Here is a 10,000-nt window from a genome sequence, read left to right as displayed (position 1 = left end):
TCTGAAAATAAAACAATGTCGTCAAGATACACTCGAATACCAGGCATATCGCTGATTACTTGATCCATCAATCTTTGAAAAACTGCAGGAGCATTCTTAAGTCCAAATGGAAGGAGTGTATATTCATTTAGTCCATCTGGAGTAGTAAATGCTGTCAGGGGTTTTGTGTTATCTGCTAATGGGACTGGATAATAACCCCGTGATAAATCAATCTTTGAAACATATACAGCATTGCTTACCAGATCTATGAGGTCATCCACCCTTGGTAACGGATAAGAATCTGAAACAGTTACCTCATTTAGTCTTGTAAAGTCAGTGCAGAGTCTATAGGAGCCATCTGGTTTCTCAACTAAAACACATGCCCAAGGACTAATTCTAGGCTCCGCAAAACCATGTTGTAGCAAAAAGTCAGTTTCCTTCTTTAGTATGGCTCTCTTTGGAGGGGAAACTCGATATGGGGTACTCTTCTGAGGTTCTGTACGTGGCTTAAGTTCTAGCTGATAATCTACCAATGATGTCTGAGTAGACACATCTCAACAGATATCTGGAAAAGTTCCAATAACTTTTTCAAGTCACTAGCCTGTTAAGATGAGAGATGATTAAGTTTACAGTCAATGTTATTTAATGCAAGTGTATTATTTAAAGTTATGCTTTTACTTCGATCTGGAAAACCAGTTTCATTAAGCTTCACATTATTGTCCACAGTTGACTTGCAAATCAAGCTGACATTGTCACTTTTTTAGTAGGTTTATATGTACCATCATCTTGCTTTTTCTCTTTCCCGGAGTAGAGATGACATAATTATCCTTGTTTCTGCTCATCACTGTATAAGGACCTTCATATCTATTTTCAAAGGTTTTCCTTATGGGTACTAGCATTAAAACAGATTCACCTGGCATAAAACTTCGTGTCTCAGCCTTATTATCAAAATTTGATTTCATCTTATCTAGAGCTATGCTTAGATTATCATGTGCAAATTTACGAGAACTCTCTAGCTTACCTTGTAAGTTCTTAGCATAATCTCCTAATGCTACCTCTTTCGACTGATCCGTCCATATGTCATAGAGTATCTCCAAAGGACCTCTCACTTTCCTTCCATAAAACAACTCAGCTAGGGAATATCCAAGACTTTCTTGTTGAGTGTTGCAGATGGCATACAACACGAATGGTAATCCTTCATCCCAGTCTGTCTGATGTTCCTGACAGTACTTCGTAAGGACATCCTTCAACGTCTGATGGAACTGTTCCAGGGCTCCTTGACTCTCTGGGTGGTATACTGAGGACAAAGTATATTTAATGCTCATAGCTGCCATAACCTGTCTAAATAAATCAGAGGTAAAGTTACTTCCTCTATCAGTCTGGATAATCTTGGGGATACCATACTGAGTGAAAAAACTTATTAAATCTGGGATCAGTGTCTTAGAACTTAGGTTCCTAAGTGGATAGGCATGTGGATATCGAATGGAACGCACATCATTGTAATCATATATTGATTCTGCTTCTTACTTTTGGGTAAAGGACCCACACAATCTAACATGACTGTCAAAAGGCTTAGGTAAAATAGGGATAGGCTGTAAAGGGGCAGGTTTTATAATCTGATTCGGCTTACCAACCAGCTGAAATACTGCACAAGACTTACAGCACTCTGTGACACTTTTCGTTATACCAGGCCAGTAAAAGAGTTGAAGAACTGCACTCAAAGTCTTCCTTATTCCTAAGTGTGAAGAAGATACATTGTGTCATGTATAATACTTTTTGCCTTAGGCTCGCTGGAATGACACTCTGATTCCTGATTTCCCAAGTTGAACTTGCCGGATTATGCAAAGATCCGAACTTCCTCATTATTAGTCCATTCCTCAAGTAATAGCATACTGGCTCTGTATTGATCTGGTATTCTGCAAGAACTTCACCATAAATAGACTGCAAAGACAAATCTTCCTGTTGAGCTTTTATAATGTCAGAACATTTCATATCAAAAAGATTATCAGAGCAATCAGAAACATTACTTAAATTAATTTCATTTTCAACTGACTTCAGAGTATTCACCAATACCAGTCTTCAAACCAAACTTAGTTTCTAGCACACTTTCTTTCTCTTTTACATTACCTTCAAAACTATCATTTTGGAATAAACTATCAATATTGATATGCACGTCAACTGTACCAACGGCATCTTTTTCTTCAGTACCTGAAGTAGTGCTTACATTGACGTCCCAAGTCACATCTGTTCCACGCTCTCGTGGGACTTCTACCACAGCCAGACTTCTGCTACGCTGTACAACACAAGAAGGATACAATACTGGATCTTCCACGGGGCTTACCTCTAATGGAGTGTCAACAACTATGGGACTAGGTACAACCTTCCCTCCTGCCAAGCCGTTCCCCATAAGAAAATCAACACCTTGAATAGGCAATTCACCCACCACCCCAACTGTGACATACCGAGTTAATAAACCACAATGCAGATATAACCTACACAAGGGAACTGTTACCAGTCCACCCAAACTTCTAACAACCAGGGTATCGGATATAAAAGTATTTTCCAATCCAGGGACCTTTTCTTTTACAATTAGACTATTAGAAGAACAAGTGTCCCGTACTCTCCTTACAGGCATATACACGTACATATCTATAAAGAGCTTTACATATAAAACATACTATACATGTTTCATTAAAAATATAAATAATACATACATCAAGTGATTAGGATAGTTTCCGGGAACATGCTGTAAGTTATTTGCATTTGTTTGGAATCTCCAACAATATTTTATATGCTGGTACATTTTAAGTAAATATAAATCATCTAACAAATAAAACAGCTTCGGATAGTCTCTACTTGAACAAATATTTCTTGACAAAACGTCTTTACTTGAACAAGTATTTTTTGACAAAACGTCTTTACCTGAACAAATTTTTTTTTGACAAAACGTCTTTACTTGAACAAATATTCTTTGACAAAACGTCTTTACCTGAACAAAAATGTTTTGACGAAACATCTCTACTTGAACAAATATCTTATGACAAAAAAAAAAAAAGAATTCTTTCAAAAGTTGTTCTTTTAAATTTTCTTAGTTAGAATCCGCTTTGTGCTGGTCTCTTTAATTTTATCTATATTTTTTTTTAATCTAAATCGCGGATTCTGAAAAAAATACTAATTTTAGCAAAGGTTTCTTAGCTTGAGCATATGAGGTGCATCTGCATAAACAAATATTTCTCTATTTGCTATTGTGTTTTTTAAATTAAATTCTATTCAAGTTGATTGGGTTTATAACAAAATGCTTCCATATCCTCATATTAGAATGTCCTAGGTCATGACTCATGAACAATAGCAGCAATGAATTGATGGCACAGCTGTAGCCTACTCTTCAAGCATTTATGAGGAACTCCACGTATCGGATACTTTACAGCATCTTCGAAATCCTCTTGTTGGAAATGGAGGGAATAAACCCGTGTATGTTTTATGTTACCTTCGTCCTGGCATCTGCAGCGAATTACCCAGCCTTTCTGTGTGGATTTTTATGAGGAAACTTGAAATATCTTAAGCCTTTACATTTTGATTTACCTCTGACATTGTTGCAACCAAAAACAGCGCAATAAGAAGGTATGTTACCAAATAATGTGCATGTATGTTGAAAGGTGTAGCTCATGACAATGAATACGTATGGCGTTAGGTGGCAGTCTGGCCATACTAGACGCCGATGACGTTGCATAAGGGGCGGAGCTATGTTTAAAATACGCCTCGTGAACAGACCCTATCTGTATAGACTCTGTGCTGGATGAAAGAGAAATCTACGTATTCTGTATTGCCTAATGACAACAGTCATTTTGAGACAACGACATGTGACTCACCGTAGGCTAGTCATAAGACGCCATGCTGGGACAGCCTACTCCCCAAATCTTGTGTAAAGTTCAGTGAACTTTACAATTATGATATCTCCTCCAACCATTATTAAATCAACTGTTAGGCTATCTTCTCTTACTGCTTTACCTCTTTTCATAACTTTTAATACTTTCTTTATTTTTCCTACTGTTATGTCTGGCACCAGCTCAGGTGTTTCATTATTTATTTTGGCAAAGTTATTTCTTATATGATTATTGTATGGCATTGTATAGAATCCACGGCAAATACTATCATTCCATTAATTTTCTTTTGCTGATAAAATGTTCATTTTCATCCAATAAAACTAATATCTGTTTCTGTTCCAAGTCTTCTTTTCATCAAGTTGATGCTTCATCCTTTCTTTAGTGTTTCCTTGATTTTGTCTGATCATGCTAGTATTATTATTATTATTATTATTATTATTATTATTATTATTATTATAACCTGCTAAGCTACAACCCTATTTGGAAAAGCAGGATGCTATAAGCCCATAGGCTCCAACTGGGAAAATAGCTCAGGGAGGAAAGGAAAAAAGGAAAATAAATTCTTTTAAGAAGAATAACAACATCAAAATAAACATATCCTCCATAAACTATAAAAACTTCAACAAAATAAGAGGCAGAGAGATTATAGAAAAGTGTGCTCGAGTGTACCCTCAAACAAGAGAACTCAACCCAAGACAGTGGAAGACCATGGTACAGAGGCTATTGCACTATCCAAGACTAGCGAACTTTGGTTTGATTTTGGAGTGTCCTTCTCCCAGAAGAGCTGCTTACCATACCTAAGGAGTCTCTTCTATCCTTACCAAGCGGTAAGTAACCAAGGAACAATTACAGTGCAGGAGTTAACCCCTTAAGAGAAGAAGAATTGTTAGGTAATCTGTGTTGCCAGGTGTATGAGGAGAGAGGGGAATATATAAAGTATAAGCCGCCGCAATATTCAGTGTGTGTAGGTGTGTGTGTAGGCAAAGGAAAAATGAACCATAACCAGAGAAAGGAATCCAATGTAGTATTGTCTGGCCAGTCATAAGACCCCACAAGTCTCTAGCGGTTGTATCTCAATGGGCGGCCGGTGTTCTGGCCAACATACTACGTCAACCAACTACAAATGTCTTGGGTTTGAGTTATATATATATATATATATATATATATATATATATATATATATATATATATATATATATATATGTATATATATATATATATATATATATATATATATATATATATATATATATATATATTATATATATATGTGTGTGTGTGTGTGTGTGTGTGTGTGTGTGTACATGTGGGTTGGACTGTTTTTGGGAAGTTGTGTATCAGAGATTCATCACTATTATTGTTTGTTTGCAGCCTGATGAATCGCCATTTCTCTACGGAACACTACGATATGTTCGAAAAAGCATTAGTTTTTGTATATAAAACAGTTTGTCTTCGGCCATATGTAGAACATCTTAGATCTTAGTACTGGAAGGACAGACAATTCTTCTCGGAACAACTTTATCAGAATTAAATAGATAAACTAATATATTACTGTGACAACAATGTTAATTTGAACATTACTGTAACCCTCTTGAGATTAAATAATGTTTATTTTATATATAAATTTCGCATAACAATATTTATCTATCTACCTATCTATCTATCGATTTATCTATCTATCCATCTATTTATATATATATATATATATATATATATATATATATATATATATATATATATATATATATATATATATATATATATATATATATATATATATATATATATATATATATATATATATATATATATATATATATATATATATATATGCGTGTGTGTGTGTGGGTGTGAGTATATGTGTGCGTATGGGCGTGGGTGTGTGTGGGTGTGATGATTAAGAATTCCTACATTTATGTCAATTAGTTAATTGCTTCACCCATAATTATCAATCATTTTCATCGGTAACTAAATTATTCAACCTGTTTCCTTGAAAGAGTGGGTAAACCTTTTCAATAAACAAAAACATAAACAATATTCTTTGGATGTAAATCCTATCATATTACATATAGACATGAGATGAAAGGAAGCCTATAGGAGAACATTTATATATAATATATTTTCAAACATTTTACATCCAATAAAAAAATATGCAATTACATTGAGAATATGTAAGACCTACCAAAGGAGGACATAAGAATATAGAATATAACCATACTAGCTTGGAATAGAAAGAACGTTAAGGCCATGACGCAAACACCTCTTATTCTTACAAAACATGAATATCGGGATTGAAATAAAAGCACTAGTCCCTACTTTATCTCATAGAATAGACCTAACTTCCAATCACTTTTTGTGTATTCACTTCCAGTGCCGAAAAAATCGTGACCTTTTGCCCATCCTTATTTATAGAACTAACTCCGATTAAGGTTAGAAAAATTGAACATAAATAAACAATCTCCAGGAAAAATCTAGTGAAATTGTACAATGGAACAATTTTCAAAGAGTTTTGGATCTCAACAGCTAAATTGAGATGAATTATTCGAAACGACTTAAAAAGGTTTTCTTTTTCAAAACTTTCTCCTTTTAAACCTCTCTCAAAAACAAGGATGCCAACAAACGAAATGCCACCGCTTATTTACTCTAAGTAATCTAACAGGTAAATTGGCAGGGAAATATACACAATACGCACTGCTGTCGTGCTCGAATAACTCAACCCTTTCACAGTGATATCTAAGAAGATCCTAGTAATAATCACATCTACTGTATATTCTTTTAAATTTCACAAGAGAAAAACTCTTCCCAAATATACGATAGATACAATCTGTCTCTGTATCTTTCCTTCCCTCAAAAATCTGAATACTGATTAACAGGAATTTTAATCAAAGAACAGTCTCTTTGGTATCATTCCCCTTCTTAATTCAAAAGATAAATCTTTGTTTGGTGCTTTAATATATACACGATGGAATGATATGACACACGAGGATTGGGGGAATATCTAAAACAATATATATTCGTTCTAAGAGAGAGAGAGAGAGAGAGAGAGAGAGAGAGAGAGAGAGAGAGAGAGAGAGAGGAGAGAGAGAGAGAGAGAGTTCTTTTATGGACATTGGTGAATATTAGAACCGTCAACGAAACGTTTGTAACTCGGCACCAAAATGGTCTAATTAATCAAGTGCATTAAAAGCAGTAAAGTGTTGAAGTTAAAAAAAGAAAGAAAGAAAAAAAAGAGATCACCTGATTTGGGTAGCGCTTGAGTTGAAATGTCTCTTCCCAATTATATTTTTGGAGAGTTGAGGTCTGTTTCGAACATGAATACTTTTCGCATTCATCTCATCAGCAACTGTCCAATCACTAAAATATATCTCTTTGATAAATGTTGAGGACTCCACTGATTTCCGTGGTAGCTACGTCTCTCCGCGTATTCAAATGGTTGTATCATTTTGACACTACGAAGGATGAAGAAAAGCTCGCAAGGTGAGAGTAAGTTAACTACAGTTGGTAAAAGGACTCTTTCAGACAATATTGAATAATAAGAACATTTTTGAGGTGGAACTATAATAACGATAGAATAGATAATAATAGCTTAGCAAAGGAAATACAATTGAGACATATAACTAGTGTCTAGGAGGAGACAAAGGCCAACAAATGGGCTGGGTAGATAGCTTGAAGGACGTACTGGGTATACTAGGCCTTGCTGTCCAGGAAACACGAGTATGTTGAATATCGGGTTGAATGTCGGTATGTGTAAGGATTTCAATGGGCTTCGGATGCGAATTCTGTGTTTTGTATATGGTTGGTAATTTTTTTACCGTGAAGGGGCCTCCTTCATAGCACAACGGTTAAAAAGAAATGATGTGGTGGCTCTAGTATTGTCACTCTCCGGAGCCAATTGAAAAAAAAAAAAAAAAAAATAAATAAATAAATAAATAAATAAAAAATTTAAGTTGGGTTTAACCTCTTTTTGAAATGAAAGATGTTAAATAATTAACGTATATAAAGGGGAATGAAAAATAAGGTCTGGTCACAATCCCCACTTGTTGACAAAAGAAGAAAAAGGAAATTAAGTATGATGTAGTATAAAATCAGGACATAAGTGAAAAACAAAATAGCCAAAAGTACATCAGAAAGCAGGTGATTCAAGAATACTTTTTGAATAAAGGGAATATAATGGGATAGGAGATCAAATGGCATTAAAATGATTAGAATTAAAGCATCACGGAAACTATTCTGCCCTAAAAAGGCAAAACGCAACAACTCCAAAAATGCGATTTTTGAGATTTTTATATCAATGGAATCAGCAAAAAGAGGCCAATCTTATCCTGACGGTAGATTAAGCCTATCTTGCCCGTAAAGAGAGTTTTAAACAGGCAAAATGCATCAACTCCACTGGTTTTCTACAAAATGCATCACAACCATTCTTTTGCGCCAGAATGCATCAACTCCATAATGTTATGGACATGAAGCATTTTGCCTGAAAAGGAAAGAATCACATCATGGAGAATTATAGTGCGTTACACTATGAACATGATGCGCAATAGGATTTCAATGCAAGACAACTTTCAGCATGGATAATTATCAATTTTGCAAATTCATCAAAAATACTGTTGAACTATCAAGTGAACTCCTTTAGACTCCTCTGGATAATTGTCCAAGGGGTTTACCTTCAGTGAAGAAGAAAAACATTTTGGAGAAGCTTGTATGCAAAATGCCTAAAACCAGAAGAGGATTTTGGATAAATATGCCCGGAAACTCTGGGAGCGAAGATTTGCTGAAGAGTCATATATATTGATCTGAAATAAAATTAGACTGTTTTTCCTTGAGATCCGAAATTAGAGGTTAATTTTCAGGTTAATTTCCAGAAAAGTGAGGTGTCATAATTCTTTTCTTATTACTAATACTGCAATCATTTTGAGAGTTATATCTTTGAGATTTTTAAAATAAATTTTTTTAGGAATAATCAAAGAATGCCAAGTCAGACTGTAGCATTCAAGTAAAAACTAATTTTGGATTAATTTTCTATAAAATGTATTGTGCAAAACTGAAGTTTATTAGTTTTATTTCAAAGTTATTCATTTTTTTTTGTTCTTTTGCCTCTCATTGAAAAAGATATGAATTTTTGTTCGATATATGATAAATACTCTTCACCAGAGTCCAATATTTTTTATTTAATAACCAAGAGCCTTACCTTTAAATGCCATATATTAAATTTCATCACCAAAATATGAGAAAAATACACATCACGTAATTATCTAATAACACAGTAGCCAAGGTTTTTAGAGCAAAACGCATCATGTCCACACTAGGACAAAGTTAGTCTGCTTTGGACAGCGAATTTGGGTAATAGTTAAAACATTTTGTGCAATTTAATGTAATAAACTACTCCTACTAAGGTTAACCCATATGTTGACCAAACTACAATATGCAAATAAGATTAGCAAAAGAATTATGATGAATCAAACCTTTATCATTGATTTTCTCAAAACTAAGATTTTGGAGTTGATGCGTTTTGCCTTTTGAGGGCAGTATTCTTATATTCAATGAAAATTTTAGAAGGTTAATTTCATATTAAAATCTGCATTGGTTTTGGCAAATGGCACAGATTTTTCGTTTTTCTTTCACAGTAAGCTAAATTATATTCACGTTTAGGAAATATGACAAATTGTGGTTCAATTTCTCTGCTTCACGAACAGATGCCCCAACTGATGCCCTGACTCCACAGATCACCGGCACGCGCTCTCTCTCTCTCTCTCTCTCTCTCTCTCTCTCTCTCTCTCTCTCTGCCTTTCCTTCGAAAAAGTGTCCGTTTGCTTTATATACAATCACAGTACCTTGGCCATGGAGGTGTCCATAAGGCAAGCTTGAAGCATTAGAATGGTCCATCACAAGTGTGTAGAAGCAGCATTTGGCATACAGCTGAGGGAAGGCCACCGCTCATATGCCACATTTAGTATAGGAAACCTTTTTACAGAAAACAGGCGTGGAACAAAAGTTTGATTAATTTTGTATAAAATCTCAGAAATACACTAATTTAAATAAAAACTAAGAGAGAGAGAGAGAGAGAGAGAGAGAGAGAGAGAGAGAGAGAGAGAGAGAGAGAGAGAGAGAGAGAGAGAGAGATAAGGTAAGGAGGCGGA

The sequence above is a fragment of the Palaemon carinicauda genome, chromosome 21, assembly GCF_036898095.1.
Source record: "Palaemon carinicauda isolate YSFRI2023 chromosome 21, ASM3689809v2, whole genome shotgun sequence".
Classification (NCBI taxonomy): Eukaryota; Metazoa; Arthropoda; class Malacostraca; order Decapoda; family Palaemonidae; genus Palaemon; species Palaemon carinicauda.
Note: the sequence above shows the minus strand (reverse complement) of the source record.